We start from the raw sequence: 22,500 nt of genomic DNA on the forward strand, positions 1-22,500 counted from the left end.
GTAAGCATGTAAAATGAATTAGACAGGGAAGCAGGGACTAATACATGGTTGATCAACATGTTACTTTGGTCACACTGGTCTGTGTATGGTGTGGTCTGGTCTATGTATGGTCTGGTTTGGTTTGTGTTTGGTCTGGTCTGGTCTGTGTATGGTCTGGTTTGATCTGTGTATGGTCTGGTCTGTATATGGTCTGGTCTGATCTGTGTATGGTCTGGTCTGGTCTGCTTTGGTCTGGTCTGTGAGTAGACCTAAAAATCAAGCCCTCCACCCTTTCTTGTCCTCAATGACCCACACGGGTTTAGCACTCGAGCTCAGGAGCTGGAGGGTGTACCCTTCAAGTACACCTACGTAAGTATCATATCACCTCGCTTCCTAGTTTACACTCCAACAGCACGTCAAGCCTATTGTCTCCACATGCTCCTATCTAACACACTCATTCAAACCTGCTGGTTGCTCAAGCCCCAAACACTCTAAAACCTCTAAACCTCCTTTTACCCATCCCTCCATCCTGCTACATCCTATCTCAATGTCCAAACCACTTCAACAGGTCGATGCTCAGCTATCAGAATTATATCTGTGATAACCGCCTCATCGTGTTCTAATTTATGCACTACGAAATCTCTGCATAATATTGCTGTATAGCCCTTGTGGCTTAGCGCTTCTTTTTGATTATAATAATAATAATCTGTATAATATTCACACCAAACATTGCTTTAATATATGACTTGTACACAGCCGCCAGCCCTCCTTGATGCAGTATTTAAATTATTATTATTATTATTATTATTATTATTATTATTATTATTATTATTATTATTATTATTATTATTATTATTGTTATTATTGTAATTATTATTATTGTAATTATTATTATTATTATTATTATTTTATTAATGTCATTATTATTATTATTATTATTATTATTATTATTATTATTATTATTATTATTATTATTATTATTATTATTATTATTATTATTAATATTAATATTATTATTATTAATATTATTATTATTAATAGCAGTAGTAGTAGTAGTACTTTCACTATTATATTAAAAGATGCCTAGGTTTATTTTTTTATATTTTTTCTAGTTTAAAACTTGAGGGGGAAACAATGTCTTTCATCTCTGAGGAAGAAAATCTTTTCAACACTGGACGAGGTTACATATTAGCTATCCTGTACCTGACCTGCCATCATGGTGCTTCTGTCCAGCCTGCCATTATGGTGCTTCTGTCCAGCCTGCCATCATGGTGCTTCTGCCTGGCCTGCCATTATGGTGCTTCTGTCTAGCCTGCCATCATGGTGCTTCTGTCTAGCCTGCCATCATGGTGCTTCTGTCCAGCCTGCCATCATGGTGCTTCTGTCTAGCCTGCCATCATGGTGCTTCTGTCTAGCCTGCCATTATGGTGCTTCTGTCTAGCCTGCCATCATGGTGCTTCTGTCTAGCCTGCCATCATGGTGCTTCTGTCCAGCCTGCCATCATGGTGCTTCTGTCCAGCCTGCCATTATGGTGCTTCTGTCTAGCCTGCCATCATGGTGCTTCTGCCTGGCCTGCTATTATGGTGCTTCTGTCTAGCCTGCCATCATGGTGCTTCTGCCTGGCCTGCCATTATGGTGCTTCTGTCTAGCCTGCCATCATGGTGCTTCTGCCTAGCCTGCCATCATGGTGCTTCTGCCTGGCCTGCCATCATGGTGCTTCTGCCTAGCCTGCCATCATGGTGCTTCTGCCTAGCCTGCCATCATGGTGCTTCTGTCTAGCTTGCCATCATGGTGCTTCTGCCTAGCCTGCCATCATGGTGCTTCTGTCTAGCTTGCCATCATGGTAGGCAGGTAAGAAACAGATAGGGTTCATCTGGGACACTTGATGTTTTACTCTATAAGCTGAACTATGTAATTTTAATATGGGATATTTTTTTGCAGCTGCTGCCTTGGCTTTCTCTCCCGTAAGGGATTATCTCAGTGTGAAGATTTGGAACAGGTCACTCCAGTTCTGCCCCACGAAGTGTGTCTGTAAGCAAACTGGACAGGTGGAGGAGGAGGTGGAAATTGCTTCCACTCCCATCCTCCTACTAACTCCTCCAATCCCCCCTCCCCCACATCCTCTTCCCTTCCCCATCTTCCACCCCCTTCCTCCACTAATACTTCAGATTACATTCCTTCTCCAAGCACTCGTTATCTTCACCAACCGCACGCACGTGTGCATGTGTGTGTGTGTGTGTGTGTGTGTGTGTGTGTGTACTCACCTATTTGTACTTACCTATTTGTGGTTGCAGGGGTCGATTCACAGCTCCTGGCCCCGCCTCTTCGCTGATTGCTACTAGGTCCTCTCTCTCCCTGCCCCATGAGCTCTATCATACCTCGCCTTAAAACTATGTATGGTTCCCGCCTCCACTACGTCACTTTCTAGGCTATTCCACGGCCTGACTACTCTATGACTGAAGAAATACTTCCTAACATCCCTTTGATTCATCTGAGTCTTCAACTTCCAATTGTGACCTCTTGTGTCTGTGTCCCTTCTCTGGAACATCCCGTCTTTGTCCACCTCGTCTATTCCGCGCAGTATTTTATATGTCGTTATCATGTCTCCCCTGACCCTTCTGTCCTCCAGTGTCGTCAGGCCGATTTCCCTCAACCTTTCTTCATAGGACAATCCCCGTAGCTCTGGGAATAGTCTTGTTGCAAACCTTTGCACTTTCTCTAATTTCTTGACGTGCTTGACTAGGTGTGGATTCCAAACTGGTGCTGCATACTCCAGTATGGGCCTGACGTAAATGGTATACAGAGTCTTAAACGAATCCTTACTGAGGTATCGGAACGCTATCCGTAGGTTTGCCAGGCGCCCGTGTGTGTGTGTGTGTGTGTGTGTGTGTGTGTGTGTGTGTGTGTGTGTGTGTGTGTGTGTGTGTGTGTGTGTGTGTGTGTGTGTGTGTGTGTGTGTGATCGTGTACGTTCACGAGCCCACAGAGCAAGAGATGTAAGATATTAGTATCGAAATGAAAAAAAAGAATTTGCCTCTACCGACACCACATAAACAACTTCTTGCCAGAAATAAATTAGTTTCTTTCAAGTCACTGCTGGGAGTCAGTCCCTAGATTACTGTAACTTCTTGCTTATCTAAAGCAGTGACGGGAGTCAGTCCCTGGGCCCATTATGATCCTTGGTAATCATCCAACTACCACCTACAGGATGGTTATAAGGTAACTACCACACACAGGATGGGTATAAGGTAACTACCACACACAGGATGGGCATAAGGTAACTACCGCACACACAGGATGGGTATAAGGTAACTGCCACACACAGGATACGTATAAGGTAACTGCCACACACAGGATGGGAATAAGGTAGCTACCACATATAGGATGGGTATAAGGTAGCTACCATACACAGGATGGGTATAAGGTAACTGCCACACACAGGTTGGGTATAAAGTAACTATTACACACAGGATGGGTATCAGGTAGCTACCACACACAGGATGGGTATAAGGTAACTATGATACACAGGATGGGTATAAGGTAACTACCACACACACATGACGGGTATAAAGTAACCACCACACACAGGATGGGTATAAGGTAACTACCGCACACACAGGATGGGTATAAGGTAACTGCCACACACAGGATGGGTATAAAGTAACTGCCACCCTCAGGATGGGCATTAAGAAGGGTAGTTCCCCTTTTCCTGGGACCAAGAGCTCTTCACGACCATAAAGGAAGACGGGCACGGAGGCGGCCAGGCAGGCAGCCACATCCAGGAGTAGCAGCAGCCTTGAAGGAGACGCTGCAGGAGGAGGAGGAGGTGGCCCGCCTCAGCTCACAGCATTTATATTAAAGGTTTTTGGAATCCAAAAATATCTCTGTGGCGCTCTGCATCTCGCCCCCGCTCCCCCCCACCGCCCCTCACCTCCCCCCTCTCCCCCCACCGCCCCTCACCTCCCCCCTCCCGCATCCCCCCACAGTCCCTCACCGCCCCCCTCCCGCAACCCCCCACAGCCCCTCACCGCCCCTTACCCCCCACCGTCTTCCAGCAGAAGTTCACTCACCACAATGAAAGCCTTTTAACCCATCCTACTCTGCTATCCTCCTAGGTTATGACTCTCCTGCTGCTGCGCCTTCCACTCTCTCTCTCTCTCTCTCTCTCTCTCTCTACTTACTACAATCACTGATCCCTTCTCTCCACTCCCCATCTATCACTGCCTAATTTAATATCACGTGCATGTTTCCAGCCCTATTTTGGCTATGTTCCCATATTACCCATTCACTAAATCACCCACTTCCCCCATTCCCCAGCCTCTGGGGAATCGGGGAGGAGGTTCGCGTCCCCTACTGTATATAATTACACAGTGACTCATATAATTATAGGTGTCTGCCACTTAATTACCGAATTATAATTCAGGCAATGTTAAGCTCCCCTTTACCCCTTACCTCCTAATCCCCATTCATCTACGCAATACCCTTTAAGACCCATGACCTCTATTTATTATTTAACTAAACGCTGCCTCCCCAATACCATTAACTACCACCAAAACAACTCATTAACTAGATGCAATGTTCTTAATTAACCTCCCACAGCTCTCTGAACTTACATATATATATATATATATATATATACATATATATATATATATATATATATATATATATATATATATATATATATATATATATATATATATATATATATATATATATATATATATATATATATATATATATATATATATATATATATATATATATATATATATATATATATATATATATATATATATATATATGTATATATATATATATATATATATATATATATATATATATATATATATATATATATATATATATATATATATATATATATATATATATATAATTCTATCTAATTATATTTATATATATATATATATATATATATATATATATATATATATATATATATATATATATATATAAATATATGTAAGTTCAGAGAGCTGTTCCCAACTCCAGCCTTGGCACACGCCTCGACCCACAGACCATCCGCATCGGTGTTGCCCTTCGACTTGCCGCCCCTATTCTCGCCGAACACAGGTGTATTTGTGGCAGTGAAGCAGCAGACAGATTCGGGTACCATGGTCTTGTGTGCCGTAAATCCGAGGGAAAGATTGCAAGACATGAGGAGGTTAATAACATTATCAAGAGGAGCCTCACAACAGCTGGATGCCCAGCAGTAAGGGAGCCACCCCAACTATGCAGATCTGATGGCAGCCAGAAGCGTCCAGATGGTATCACCCTTCAAGCCTGGACAGATGGGAAGCAGGTGGTGTGGGACTATACATGTGCATCTACCTTGGCTGATACCTATCTCCAATACACCAGGGAGGAAGGAGGAGCAGCTGCCAGCTTCAGGGAGTCCCAAAAGTCTAGAAAATTTGGAGAACTTGCCCATCATTATGTTTGTTCCCATAGGCTCGGAGACCCTTGGCTCATGGGGAAAGAGTGCATCTAAATTCCTTAAGGAGCTGGGAAAAAGACTCATCAGGGTAACTAGGGATCCCAGGGCAGCTAGTTTTCTGTTCCAGCGGCTCAGTGCGGCTGTTCAAAGGGGTAATGCCTGCTGTATTTTGGCCACACGCCCCAGCTCTGAGGAGCTGGATGAGATTTTCGCCTTATAATCGGTGATACACACGTAACAACATGTACCGTATATGCCACCTTTATATCAAAAATGTATCTCTTAAATCTTCTGTACCATATTATGTAATAAAATATTCCTATTGGTTAAAAGAAAATATATTAAAAGATGGGGTGGTAGGGGAAGTGGAATATTCAAACGCCTTCAGGAAGAAATCCAAATATTCTTCCTCGAAACCTTTTTATCCACTTCTCCGAGGCTATGGGTCTCACAATTTACACCAGAGGTGGACCCCATTTATATATAGATATATATATATATATATATATATATATATATATATATATATATATATATATATATATATATATATATATATATATATAGTGCAGTCAAGAACAAGGCAACCAAACGGAAGGATAATGAAATTAGACCTGTATCTTACCACAGGTATGTTCTGGCATCAGGAGAGACATACATATCCATTGCTACTGGGTACCTGACGTTTGTAGCAGTGATGACTCAGTGGTCTAAGGCGTCTTGGAACTTTAGTGGGATTGGGAGCCGTGTTAAAATATCTGGGAATGTTCGATCCTTGAATACATGAAAAATTAATGCCAACACTTCATTCTGGAAAGGAGAATGGGTTCTCAAAGTCTTCAAGGAATCGATGTCAATGCAAGATGGTGAAAATAATAATATCGATTCTCCAGATACTGATTAGTAACTGACGCTGTTGTCTCCAGATCATCACGACTTTGTGGACTGGATAGAATCAGTGTTAAGAGCCTCCCCCATTCCCCAGACACTATTTACCTCCCCATTCCCCAGATACTATTTACCTCCCCATTCCCCAGACACTATTTACCTCCCCATTCCCCAGATACTATTTACCTCCCCATTCCCCAGACACTATTTTCCTCCCCATTCCCCAGACACTATTTACCTCCCCATTCCCCAGACACTATTTACCTCCCCATTCCGCAGACACTATTTACTTCCCCATTCCCCAGATACTATTTACCTCCCCATTCCCCAGACACTATTTACCTCCCCATTCCCCAGACACTATTTACTTCCCCATTCCCCAGACACTATTTACCCCTCCATTCCCCAGACACTATTTACCTCCCCATTCCCCAGACACTATTTACCTCCACATTCACCAGACACTATTTATCTTCCCATTCCCCAGACACTATTTACCTCCCCATTCCCCAGACACTATTTACCTCCCCCATTCCCCAGACACTATTTACCTCCCCATTCCCCAGACACTATATGCCTCCCCATTCCCCAGACACTATTTACCTCCCCATTCCCCAGACAATATTTACCTCCCCCATTCCCCAGACACTATTTACCTCCCCCTTCCCCAGACACTATTTACCTCCCCATTCCCCAGACACCATTTACCTCCCCATTCCCCAGACTCTATTCATCCCCCCATTCCCCAGACACTATTTACCTCCCCATTCCCCAGACACTATTTACCTCCCCATTCCCCAGACACTATTTACCTCCACATTCCCCAGACACTATTTACCTCCCCATTCCCCAGACACTATTTACCTCCCCATTCCCCAGACACTATTTACCTCCCCCATTCCCCAGACACTACCTCCCCATTCCCCAGACACTATTTACCTCCCCATTCCCCAGACACTATTTACATCCCCATTCCCCAGACACTATTTACCTCCCCCATTCCCCAGGCACTATTTACCTCCCCATTCCCCAGACACTATTTACCTCCCCATTCCCCAGACACTATTTACGTCCCCATTCCCCAGACGCTATTCATCCCCCCATTCCCCAGACACTATTTACCTCCCCATTCCCCAGACACTATTTACCTCCCCATTCCCCAGACACTATTTACCTCCACATTCACCAGACACTATTTACCTCCCCATTCCCCAGACACTATTTACCTCCCCATTCCCCAGACACTATTTACCTTCCCATTCCCCAGACACTATTTACCTCCCCATTCCCCAGACGCTATTTATCCCCCCATTCCCCAGACACTATTTATCCCCCCATTCCCCAGACGCTATTTATCCCCCCATTCCCCAGACACTATTTATCCCCCCATTCACCAGACACTATTTACCTCCCCATTCCCCAGGCACTATTTATCTCCCCCATTCCCCAGACGTTGTATGAGAACCTCTACGAGTTACACATTTCCTCGTATAAAAATAATTATTATAATTATTATTATTATTATTATTATTATTATTATTATTATTATTATTATTATTATTATTATTATTATTATTATTATTATTATTATTATATTCAGAGTTTAGAAGGTTGAGGATGGTTTACCATCTCAATATAATAATTACACTGAGGTCAACCAGTCCAGTTCTCTTCGACTTGGGAACATGATAATGTCATACTATACCGTCCAGTTAGTATCATTATCTCGAAACGTTTCGCCTACACGGTAGGCTTCTTCAGTCGAACACCATTTCTACTCCCTCCTCTCTATTCGACTGGAAAAACCTTCTGTGTAGGCGAAACGTTTCGTAGTAAATATACCTAACTTCTGCCCATATACCTCACTTATCAACTTCACGACGTCTCCTTACCCCTTTACCTTCGATGATTTCCTAGAGTCTTTCTTCTCCTGGAGCCCGGCCGTAGGTCAGGCTCGTCTGGTGCTTTGCCTGGTCAGACAGGCTGTTGCTCCTTCCTCTGTCTCTCCCTCATAGCCCATTGTCGTTACTTAATCGCGTATAATACCGACGAGTTGATAAATTAGACACAAATGCAACACTTGGGTATCTTTATTGAGGAAACGTTTCGCCACACAGTGGCTTCATCAGTCCATACCAAGGAGAACAGAAGGATTTTGAGGTAATCAGTCCCTCAGCCTGGACTGATTACATCGACTCTAGGTTGCTGGACAGATTACCTCAAGCTTCTTCTGATCTTCACAATTCTTCTTTATTTAGGACTGATGAAGCCGCTGTGTGGAGAAACGTCCCCTCAATAAGACACCCAAGAGTTTCACATGTGTTTCATATATGAAATTCAGAGGCGACTATAATACTGCAGACAAAGGCAATGGATAGCTAGTTTTGAGGTTTAACTGGAGTCTACCTGGAGTCTACCTGGAGTCTACCTGGAGTCTACCTGGAGTCTACCTGGAGTCTACCTGGAGTCTACCTGGAGTCTACCTGGAGTCTACCTGGAGTCTACCTGAAAGGTGTTTCGAGGGTCAACGCCCCCCCTTCCCTAGCCATAACCAGGTCTCCCGGTACATCATGGCCTGATCAACCAGGCTGTTACTGCTAGTGGCCGCATGCAACCCAGCGTACGAACCACAGCCTGCCTGGTGAGGTACTAATTTTACCAAACTATCCAGTTCCCTCTTGAAGACAGCCAGGTATCTACTGGATCCCTTAAGTATGATAGGAGACTGTTGAACAGTCTTGGGCCCCTGACACTTAATGGGCTTCCCCATAACGTCCCTCAGCCTTAAAATCATCAACTCTTCAAGACTGAGGGACTGAATACCCCAAAACTAATTCAACACGTCTTCCACCATCTACTGTCGCCTCTGTAGTCGACTGAAGGAGCCTGGGCGAAACGTTCCGCAAGCAAAGATACTACACATATCTTTCATTCATCATTCACAATCTTACTGATCTGTTCTTGCTCATAGCTAAAGAATCTTGCTGGCCCATGCGGGTTCGACGCACGCCATGACTCTTGCATTTTAACTTAAAATTACAAAAAATCCCCAAAACTTTACTTTTCCTTTATTCTGTAAAGTGATCTGAGATAACCCGTTTTTATTTCACTAATTAGACATGTACTTTCTTTATTAGACATGTACTTTTTTTATTAGACATGTACTTTCTTCATTAGACATGTACTTTCTTTATTAGACATGTACTTTCTTTATTAGACATGTGCTTTCTTTATTAGACATGTACTTTCTTTATTAGACATGTACTTTCTTTATTAGACATGTGCTTTCTTCATTAGACATGTGCTTTCTTTATTAGACATGTGCTTTCTTCATTAGACATGTGCTTTATTAGACATGTGCTTTATTAGACATGTGCTTTCTTCATTAGACATGTACTTTCTTTATTAGACATGTGCTTTCTTCATTAGACATGTGCTTTATTAGACATGTTCTTTCTTCATTAGACATGTTCTTTCTTTATTAGACATGTGCTTTCTTTATTAGACATGTGCTTTCTTTATTAGACATGTGCTTTCTTTATTAGACATGTACTTTCTTTATTAGACATGTGCTTTCTTCATTAGACATGTACTTTCTTTATTAGACATGTGCTTTCTTTATTAGACATGTACTTTCTTTATTAGACATGTGCTTTCTTCATTAGACATGTGCTTTCTTTATTAGACATGTACTTTCTTTATTAGACATGTGCTTTCTTTATTAGACATGTACTTTCTTTATTAGACATGTACTTTCTTTATTAGACATGTGCTTTCTTCATTAGACATGTGCTTTCTTTATTAGACATGTACTTTCTTTATTAGACATGTACTTTCTTTATTAGACATGTGCTTTCTTCATTAGACATGTGCTTTCTTTATTAGACATGTACTTTCTTTATTAGACATGTACTTTCTTTATTAGACATGTGCTTTCTTTATTAGACATGTGCTTTCTTCATTAGACACGTGCTTTCTTTATTAGACATGTACTTTCTTTATTAGACATGTACTTTCTTTATTAGACATGTGCTTTCTTCATTAGACATGTGCTTTCTTTATTAGACATGTACTTTCTTTATTAGACATGTACTTTCTTTATTAGACATGTGCTTTCTTCATTAGACATGTGCTTTCTTTATTAGACATGTGCTTTCTTCATTAGACATGTACTTTCTTTATTAGACATGTGCTTTCTTCATTAGACATGTACTTTCTTTATTAGACATGTGCTTTCTTCATTAGACATGTGCTTTCTTTATTAGACATGTACTTTCTTTATTAGACATGTGCTTTCTTCATTAGACATGTGCTTTCTTTATTAGACATGTGCTTTCTTCATTAGACATGTGCTTTATTAGACATGTGCTTTATTAGACATGTGCTTTCTTCATTAGACATGTGCTTTCTTCATTAGACATGTGCTTTATTAGACATGTGCTTTCTTCATTAGACATGTTATTTCTTTATTAGACATGTGCTTCTTCATTAGACATGTGCTTTATTAGACATGTGCTTTCTTCATTAGACATGTACTTTCTTTATTAGACACGTGTTTTCTTTATTAGACACGTGCTTTCTTTATTAGGTTCCTGCTCTCTTTATTAGACATTTGCTTTCTTTATTATGTGTCTACTCTCTTTATTAGACATGTACTTTCTTTATTAGCCATGTGATTTCTTTATTAAACATCTGCTTTCTTTATTAGACATCTACTTTCTTCATTATACGTCTATTTTCTTTATTAGACGTCTACTTTCTTCGTTATACGTCTATTTTCTTTATTAGACGTCTACTTTCTGTTTTCTTCTTTACTTTAAATTGGGAAAAAACATTATTTTATTATATATGCACCACAGTGGGACTTTATTATACAAAGTAGAACTTTATCAGAACCAACTGGGCTTTATTACCAATAGAAAAGGGATTTGTTTCCCACAGTTGGGCTTTATTATTAGCAATGGTGCTTTATTTCCCACAGTTGGGCTTTATTATTAGCAATGGTGCTTTATTTCCCACAGTGGGGCTTTATTATTTGCAATGGTGCTTTATTTTCCACAGTGGGACTTTATTATTAACAATGGTGCTTTATTTCCCACTGTGGGACTTTATTATTACCATTGGTGCTTTATTTCCCACAGTGGGACTTTATTATTAACAATGGTGCTTTATTTTTCACAGTGCGACTTTATTAGGTGTTTGATAATGCCACACTGTGTGCGAAACCTCTCAAAGTTAAGATTTTTTTGTGTGTATCTCGCGAGGTGTATGTGTCACGCAGGAGCCGTGACTCGACCTCTGCAAAATCAAATAGGTGAGTGCAGGTGTTATTTTTTCACCCCTTCCCCCCAACCACCCATCATTCCACACCCCTACACCCCCACACCCCCACACCCCCACACCCTCACACCCCTACACCCCCACACCCTCACACCCCCACATCCTTCCCTCGACACAGCAGTGACACACCAACAGCCATAGTCGTGTGGAACAGATTTATTTACACGGAAATGTTCAGAGCTGCACTGTAATGTTTGTGGCACTGTACTGCCATGCCAACAGTGCCTCTCTACACTGCTGTCTTTATTGTTCTTACACTGTCTCACTGTTCAGGTATATGTCATTACACTGTCTATACTTAATCAGTACGTTATTATTGCATATATATATATATATATATATATATATATATATATATATATATATATATATATATATATATATCACCTACCTGATTAATCCCTAGGCATTTTAAAGCCCTATTGAATTATCCTTTTCCATAACTCCATCACTAACATTATTCCTTGGATTTTCAAATCGACAAAAGCCACCTGGTGGGGGTGTACGCCCCCTTACACATACATACACACACACACGGACACACGCCCCCCCGACGCAAGGCTCCGCGCACGTCCACTCGTCACCACTGCCAAGACAACACTGGCTGGTGGTGCCTCAGTATGGTGCCCCGCCCCCTTTATCACCAGCCTCTCTCAGTCGCCAGAGGTGATAATGATGATGGCTCCCTTTATGGGGAAGGAGGGAGGGCCTTGATATCGCCAAAGGTGCCTTAATGATAGTGAAGGGCTGGGGTACCCTTCACAAGGGATACCTTAGTGGTAGTGAAGGGCTGTGACGCCCTTCATAGGGGGGTATCATGACGGTACTAAAGAGATGTGGCACTCTTAATAGAGGTGCCTTGATGTTGAAGATCCATGGCACCCTTCAGGGGAGGTAGTGTTATCACACTACTAGGTAGAATTCCTAGCGCTTTCGTGAGTTCTCACATTATCAAGGAGCTATAAAAACAAAACATCAACTGGAAGACATATAAGGGCAAGACTACACCTCACAGTCGCGTCACAACACCCGACTCTGTGAAACACAACTGATACTTCACCCAAGCATTAAAATTTTTTATTTGTCTAACGTATCATTAAATTCTTCCCAAATTTAATTAATTATAAATTAATCCAATTTATATAAACCAAAAAAAAAAATATTCATACTATTTTCAAAACTGAATTTATATGAAACATGATTCTATTATATTCCTGTCGACCATGGACTTGCATGATACAATTTTCTCGGCCTTTTGAAAATCAATTGGATGGTTAAAATCTCTCACATGAATAAACAAAGCATTAGAATCTTGTCCAGCTCAAATGTTGTATTTATGTTAATTTAATCTTTGTTCAAGACTTTTACCAATTTAACCCTAATAAAATATTTTTAGGTCGGTAAGGTTGGTTGTCCCTTTTTGAATTATAAAAAGTATTTCTGACAATTTTAAAAGATTTATCAATTAAGTTTCTTGGGTATTTTAGATCATTAGCTATTTCAAATTTTTTTTTAGATTTCTTCACCTATTAATTCTAGACTACAAATACGCAAAGCTCCCAAAAACATTGATAAGAAAACCGACAGTTTAACACTATCTTGACGTGAAGAATAATAGTGTACATAGGAACAGTTATTTGTAGGTTTTCTGTAAATTTTAAAATAAATCATTGTTACCCTTAATAATTAAAACATCTAGGATAGGAAATGAGTTATTTTCTTCGAACTCAACAGTAAAATTTATAGAATGAGTTAAACTATTTAATTTAATGAGGAGATGGTTCATATTTAGCTTTTTAGGCATAAGACACAAAAATCATCAACACATCTATACCACTTAGCTCTATTACTAAGCATTGTGTTAAGCAATCTTGTTTCAGAAAATTCCATGCATAAATTACTAAGAACAGGTGACAGGATTTCCCATTGCCATACCAAACTTCTGGGTGTAAAACTCGTCATTAAACACAAATTTTACATCAACAGTACAAAGTTTAATAAGTTTAATGATTTTAGGAGCTGGCAATGGTAAATCGTAATTAACAAGTTCTTCAGGTAAGAAACTTAATAAATCATCAACAGGAACTTTTATAAACAGGGAAGTAACATCAAAACTAAACATTTTAAAATCATTTAAGTCATTCAAGGTACTTAATTCATCCACTAAATTTATGTTGTTTTCAACATCAAGTTAGATTTTTTTCCAAACAATTGGTCTCAAAATATGAACAAGCCATTTAGATAATTTATAGGAAACTGAGCCTACGGCGCTAACAATTGGTCTAACTGGATTACCTGGTTCGTGGATTTTTATTAATCTGTACATTTAGGGTAAAGATGGATTAGTGGAATTAATTTTTTTAATTAATTCATCTTTGCCTTTGAGTAGACTCTTTATAGTTTTATTAAAATTACTGTTAGCATATTCTAAGGGTTTATTTCTAAGTTTAGAATAAATTTCAGTATCATCTAAGAGATTATTCATTTTATTTTGGTAATTAGTTTCTTTCAAAATTATTATTAGATTTATTTTATCTGCTATAGTAAGATGCAAATTTTTATTACTAATAAGTGTATTATAAGACTTAAATAATCTTTAAAGACAATTAGGAATATTTTGTTTAAACACAGAGCTATAAACCGCCCCTTTACCTATATTAATTTCATCAGTTGATAAATCAGAGAATTTTTCTAAGTTACAAAAGGCTTGTGCAATTTCATTATTATTAACTTTTTGAAGTTGCAAAACTTAGACCAAAACTTAGAGCAGCGGTTGTATTTTTGTCTAATATTTCATCTGATAAGTTAATTACAAAATTGTTATTATCATACTTTGTCCAATCACTGTTTTCAGTTAAACTGTCAAATTTTCCTTGTAGTTTGTTCCTCGGCTCATTACAAATTCTTTTGAGTTTATTATAGCAATGATCTAACAAACTAATTTTTCCATTCTTAAGAAATGGCCTGATTAAAGGAATATTTTTTGTTTCTCAATATTTTGAATGCTTCCTTCTTTTCCATGATCGACAGGAATTTAATAGAATCGTGTTTCGTAAAACGCAGATTGGAAAAATTATGAATATTTCTTTTGGTTTACATAAATTGGATTCATTTATAATTAAAAAAATTTGGGAGGAATTTAATGATACATTAGACAAGTAAAAAATCTTAATACTTGGGTAGAGTATCAGTTGTGTTTCACAGAGTCGGGTGTTGTGATGTGACTGTGAGGTGTAGTCTTGTCCTTACGTGCCTTCCTGTTGATGTTTTGTTTTTATAGTTCCCTGATGATGTAAGAAGTCACGAAAGCGCTAGGAATTATTCTGCATATTGTTATATGCAGAACAATATATATATATATATATATATATATATATATATATATATATATATATATATATATATATATATATATATATATATATATATATATATATATATATATATATATATATATATATATATATATATATATACATATATATATATATATATATATATATATATATATATATATATATATATATATATATATATATATATATATATATATATACTTATATATATATATAAATATATATATATAAGTATATATATATATATAAATATATATATATATATATATATATATATATATATATATATATATATATATATATATATGTATATATATATATATATATATATATATATATATATATGTATATATATATATATATATATATATATATATATATATATATATATATATATATATATATATATATATATTATCAAGGAACCATAGTTACTTGATAATGTGAGTAGCCACGAAAGCGCTTGGAATTTCTCTATTTTTTCAGAGTGGTTGTTTTGCATATTCCGAAATCACCTGTTTACTGTGATCTTATTGCATATATATATATATATATATATATATATATATATATATATATATATATATATATATATATATATATATATATATATACATATATGTACATTATCCAGACCGAAACAATTATCCAGAGGGCTGAGGAGGGGTTGTTGAGGTGATTCGGACATGTAGAGAGGCTGAAACAAAATAAAATGACTTCGAGAGTGTATAAATCTGTAGTAGAGGAAAGGCGGAGTAAAGGTCGGCCTAGGGAAGGTTGGTGGGCGGGAGTAAAGGAGGTTTTGCGTGTTAGGGCTTGGACTTCCAGCAAGCATGCGTGAGCGTGTTATATAGGAGCGAATGGAGACAAACAGTTTTTGGACTTGATTTGCTTGTGGAGTGTGAGCAAGGTAATATTTATAAAGAGATTCTAGGAAACCGGCAGGCCGGACATGAGTCCTGGAGATGGGAAGTACAGTGTCTGCACTCTGAAGGAGGAGTGTTAATGTTGCAGTTTTATAACTGTAGTGTAAGTTCGCCTCTGGCAAGACAGTGATGGAGTTCATGATGAAAGTTTTATTTTTCGGGCCACCCTGCCTTGGTGGGAAACTGCCGATGTGTTACTCTATATACATACATATATGTGTATATATATATATATATATATATATATATATATATATATATATATATATATATATATATATATATATATGTATATATATATATATATATATATATATATATATATATATATATATATATATATATATATATATATATATATATATATATATATATATATATATATATATATATATATATATATATATATATATATATATATATGTGTGTGTGTGTGTGTGTGTGTGTGTGTGTGTGTGTGTGTGTGTGTGAGTGTGTGTGTGTGTGCGTACTCACTTAGTTGAGGTTGCAGTGGTACGAGTCCTAGCTCCTGGCCCTCTGTGTGTGTGTGTGTATAAACAGATAGATATACAGAGAACATACAAGTACACAAGAACAGAGAACACAAGGCAACGCAGCTGACTGAAAAGGAACACTAACTGTCCTCTCTGGTAACATCTCAGAGTTGGCAAGATTTTTTATCACACAGCTTTGACCACTGGAGCTGAACCAGTGGTCGTGGGTGACAACACTACCACCACTGGCTACGTGGATAACAACACTGCCAGCACTGGTCACAACGGGTGACAGCACTTCCACCGCTAGACAAGTGGGTGACAACACTGCCACCACTGGACAATTGGGTGACAACCACTGCCACCGCTGGCTACGTGGATAACATCACTGCCAGCACTGGACAATTGGGTGACAACACTGCCACCACTAGACAAGTGGGTGACAACACTGCCACCACTGGACAAGTGGGTGACAACACTGCCACCACTGGACAATTGGGTGACAACCGCTGCCACCGCTGGCTACGTGGATAACATCACTGGAAGCACTGGACAATTGGGTGACAACACTGCCACCACTAGACAAGTGGGCGACAACACTGCTACCACTGGACAATTGGGTGACAACACTGCCACCACTAGACAAGTGGGTGACAACACTGCCACCACTGGACAATTGGGTGAAAACACTGCCACCACTAGGCAAGTGGGTGACAACACTGCCACCACTATACAAGTGGGTGAAAACACTGCCACCACTGGAAAAGTGGGTGACAACACTGCAGCCACTATACAGGTGGGTGACAACACTGCTACAACTGGACAATTAGGTGACAACACTGCAACCACTATACAAGTGGGCGACAACACTGCCACCATTGGACAAGTGGCGACAACACTGCCACCATTGGACAAGTGGGTGACAGCACTGCCACCACTGAACAAGTTGGTGACAACACTGCCACCACAGGACAAGTGGGTGACAGCACTGCCGCCACTGGACAGGTGGGTGACAACACTGCCACCACTGGACAAGTGGGTGACAGCACTACCGCCACTGGATAGGTGGGTGACAACACCGCCGCCACTGGACAAGTGAGTGACAATACTGGCACCACTGGACAAGTGGGTGATAACACTGCCACCACTGGACAAGTGGGTGAAAACACTGCCACCACTGGACAAGTGGGTGACAACACTGCCTCCACTGGACAAGTGGGTGACAACACTGTCTTCACTGGACAAGTGGGTGACAACACTGCCACCACTGGACAAGTGGGTGAGAACATTGCCACCACTGGACAATTGGGTGGCAACACTGCCACCACGGGACAAGTGGGTGACAACTCTACCGCCATTGGACAAGTGGGTGACAACACTGCCACCACTAGACAAGTGGGTGACAGCACTGCCACCACTGAACAAGTGGGTGACGACACTGCCACCACTGGACAAGTGGGTGACAACACTGCCGCCACTGGACAGGTGGGTGACAACACTGCCACCACTCGACAAATGGGTGACAACACTGCCACCACTGGACAAGTGGGTGACAACACTGCCGCCACTGGACAGGTGGGTGACAACAAAACCACCACTGGACAAGTGGGTGACAACATTGCCACCACTGGGCAAGTGGGTGACAACACTGCCACCACTGGACAAGTGGGTGGCAACACTGCCACCACTGGACAAGTGGGTGACAACACTACTGCCACTGGACAAGTGGGTGACAACACTGCCAACACTTGACAAGTGGGTGACAACACTGCCGCCACTGGACAAGTGGGTGACAACACTGCTACCACTGGACAAGTGGGTGACAACACTGCCACCACTGGACAAGTGGGTGACAACACTGCCGCCACTGGACAAGTGGGTGACAACACTGTTACCACTGGACAAGTGGGTGACAACACTGCCACCACTGGACAAGTGGGTGACAACACTGCCACCACTGGACAAGTGGGTGACAACACTGCCACCACTGGACAAGTGGGTGACAACACTGCTACCACTGGACAAGTGGGTGACAACACTGCCGCCACTGGACAAGTGGGTGACAACACTGCCACCATTGGACAAGTGGATGACAACACTGCCGCCGCTGGACAAGTGGGTGATAACACTGCCGCCACTGGACAAGTGGGTGACAACACTGCCACCATTGGACAAGTGGATGACAACACTGCTACCACTGGACAAGTGGGTGACAACACTGCCACCATTGGACAAGTGGGTGACAACACTGCCGCCGCTGGACAAGTGGGTGATAACACTGCCACCACTGGACAAGTGGGTGACAGCACTGCTACCACTGGACAAGTGGGTGACAACACTGCCACCACTGGACAAGTGGGTGACAACACTGCCACCATTGGACAAGTGGGTGACAACACTGCCGCCACCGGACAAGTGGGTGACAACACTGCCGCCACTGGACAAGTGGGTGACAACACTGCCACCACTGGACAAGTGGGTGACAACACTGCTACCACTGGACAAGTGGGTGACAACACTGCCGCCACTGGACAAGTGGGTGACAACACTGCCACCACTGGACAAGTGGGTGACAACACTGCCACCACTGGACAAGTGGGTGACAACACTGCCACCACTGGACAAGTGGGTGACAACACTGCTACCACTGGACAAGTGGGTGACAACACTGCCGCCACTGGACAAGTGGGTGACAACACTGCTACCACTGGACAAGTGGGTGACAACACTGCCACCACTGTACAAGTGGGTGACAACACTGCTACCACTGGACAAGTGGGTGACAACACTGCCGCCATTGGACAAGTGGGTGACAACACTGCTACCACTGGACAAGTGGGTGACAACACTGCCGCCACTGGACAAGTGGGTGACAACACTGCTACCACTGGACAAGTGGGTGAAAACACTGCCACCACTGGACAAGTGGGTGACAGCACTGCCACCACTGGACAAGTGGGTGACAACACTGCTACCACTGGACAAGTGGGTGACAACACTGCCACCACTGGACAAGTGGGTGACAACACTGCCACCACTGGACAAGTGGGTGACAACACTGCTACCACTGGACACATATACACAGCGAGTTTTATAATAATACTAAAAAAACAATAATAATAATAATAATAATAATAATAATAATAATAATAATAATAATAATAATAATAATAATAATAATAACAATAATAATAATAACTTTATTACTATCAATACATCCTTCTACATTGCTAGACAGATGACACAGACATACCCAGAGGCACACACACATACAGAGGCACAGACACATACAGGTACACAGACACATACAGAGGCACAGACACATACAGAGACACAGACATACAGCGACACATACACATACAGAGACACAGACACATACAGAGACACAGACATATACAGAGACACAGGCATACAGAGACACAGACATACAGAGACACAGACCTACAGAGACACAGACCTGCAGAGACACAGAGACTTACAGAGACACAGACACATACAGAGAAAGACATACAGAGACACAGATATACAGAGACACAGACATACACAGAGGCACAGACACATACAGAGACACATCAGGAGGAAGACAACAGTCAAAGACCAGGTGATCAGATTGAGGACAGAAGGTGGAGAACTCACAAGAAATGATCAGGAGGTATGTGAGGAGCTGAACAGGAGATTTAAAGAAGTTTTTACAGTAGAGACAGGAAGGGCTGTGGGAAGACAGCACAGAAGGGAACATCAAGAGGGAATATACCAACAAGTGTTGGATGACATACGAACAACCGAGGAGGAGGTGAAGAAGCTGCTAAGTGACCTTGATACCTCAAAGGCGATGGGACCGGACAACATCTCCCCATGGGTCCTTAGAGAAGGAGCAGAGATGCTGTGCGTGCCTCTAACCACAATCTTCAACACATCCCTTGAAACTGGGCAACTACCTGAGAAATGGAAGACAGCAAATGTAGTCCCCATATTTAAGAAAGGAAACAGAAACGAGGCACTAAACTACAGACCTGTGTCTCTGACATGTATTGTGTGCAAAGTCATGGAGAAGATTATCAGGAGAGTGGTCGAACACCTAGAACGGAACAAGATTATAAATGAAAACCAGCATGGGTTCATGAAAGGCAAATCTTGTATCACAAACCTTCTGGAGTTTTATGACAAGGTAACAGAAGTAAGACACGAGAGAGAGGGGTGGGTTGATTGCGTTTTCCTAGACTGCAGGAAGGCCTTTGACACAGTTCCCCACAAGAGATTAGTGCAGAAGCTGGAGGATCAGGCGCATGTAACAGGGAGGGCACTGCAATGGATCAGGGAATATCTGACAGGGAGGCAGCAACGAGTCATGGTACGTGAAGAGGTTTCACAGTGGGCGCCTGTGACGAGCGGGGTCCCACAGGGGTCAGTTCTAGGACCAGTGCTATTTTTGATATATGCGAACGACATGATGGAAGGAATAGACTCTGAAGTGTCCCTATTCGCAGATGATGTGAAGTTGATGAGAAGAATTAAATCGGACGAGGATGAGGCAGGACTGCAAAGAGACCTGGACAGGCTGGACATGTGGTCCAGAAACTGGCTTCTCGAATTCAATCCTGCCAAATGTAAAGTCATGAAGATTGGGGAGGGGCAAAGAAGACCGCAGACAGAGTATAGGCTAGGTGGACAAAGACTACAGACCTCACTCAGGGAGAAATACTTCGGGGTGACCATAGCACCGAGCACGTCACCGGAGGCACACATCAACCAAATAACTGCTGCAGCATACGGCGCCTGGCAAACCTGAGAATAGCGTTCCGATACCTTAATAAGGAATCGTTCAAGACACTGTACACTGTGTATGTTAGGCCCATACTGGAGTATGCAGCACCAGTCTGGAACCCACACCTGGTCAAGAACGTCAAGAAGTTAGAGAAAGTACAAAGGTTTGCAACAAGGCTAGGAAAGGTTGAGGGAAATCGGACTGACGACACTGGAGGACAGAAGGGTCAGGGGAGACATGATAACGACATACAAGATACTGCGGGGAATAGACAAGGTGGACAGAGACAGGATGTTCCAGAGAGGGGACACAGGGACAAGGGGTCACAACTGGAAGCTGAAGACTCAGACGAGTCACAGGGACGTTAGGAAGTATTTCTTCAGTCATAGTGTCGTCAAGAAGTGGAATAGCCTAGCAAGTGAAGTAGTGGAGGCAGGACCCATACATAGTTTTAAGAAGAGGTATGATAAAGCTCAGGAAGCAGAGAGAGAGAGAGGATCTAGTGGCAATCAGTGAAGAGGCGGGGCCAGGAGCTGAGTCTCGACCCCTGCAACCACAATTAGGTGAGTACAATTAGGTGAGTACACACACAGAGGCACAGACACATAGAGAGGCACAGACACATACAGAGGCACAGACACATACAGAGGCACAGACACATACAGAGGCACAGACACACACAGAGGCACAGACACATACAGAGGCACAGACATACAGAGGCACAGACACATGCAGAGACACACACACATACAGAGGCACAGACACACACAGAGACACAGACACATACAGAGGCACAGACATACAGAGGCACAGACACATACAGAGGCACAGACACATACAGAGGCACAGACACATACAGAGGCACAGACATACAGAGGCACAGACACATAAAGAGGCACAGACATACAGAGGCACAGACACATACAAATGCACAGACATACAGAGGCACAGACACATTCAGAGGCACAGACATACAGAGACACATACACATACAGAGACACAGACACATACAGAGACACAGACATACAGAGTCACAGACATACAGACACAGACCTACAGAGACACAGACACTTACAGAGACACAGACACAAACAGAGACACAGACATACAGAGACACAGATATACAGAGACACAGACATACAGACACACAGACATACAGAGACACAGACCTACAGAGACACAGACCTACAGAGACACAGACACTTACAGAGACACAGACACGTACAGTTACAGACATACAGAGACACAGAAATACAGAGACACAGACACATACTGAGACACAGACCTACAGAGAC

At 41.4% G+C, this 22,500-nt stretch overlaps 1 protein-coding gene across 10 annotated transcripts in view; it reads right to left on the minus strand.

Annotated features, from left to right (window-relative positions):
• LOC128695631 (guanine nucleotide exchange factor DBS) overlaps window positions 1–22,500 on the minus strand; it is a 773,026-nt gene that overhangs the window by 650,979 nt on the left and 99,547 nt on the right. For 4 of the 10 annotated variants that reach the window (XM_053786362.2, XM_053786361.2, XM_053786360.2 and 1 more), the window contains exon 1: window positions 12,056–12,236. The exons of 2 other annotated variants lie outside the window; for them this stretch is intronic. The gene's annotated coding sequence lies outside the window, so the exon portion shown is untranslated. Of the gene's footprint in view, window positions 1–12,055; window positions 12,237–22,500 lie in introns of those variants that run through there. 4 more of the 10 variants (XM_053786364.2, XM_053786363.2, XM_053786359.2 and 1 more) reach the window with 2 other exon arrangements.

Source organism: Cherax quadricarinatus, chromosome 42, assembly GCF_038502225.1.
Source record: "Cherax quadricarinatus isolate ZL_2023a chromosome 42, ASM3850222v1, whole genome shotgun sequence".
Classification (NCBI taxonomy): domain Eukaryota; kingdom Metazoa; phylum Arthropoda; class Malacostraca; order Decapoda; family Parastacidae; genus Cherax; species Cherax quadricarinatus.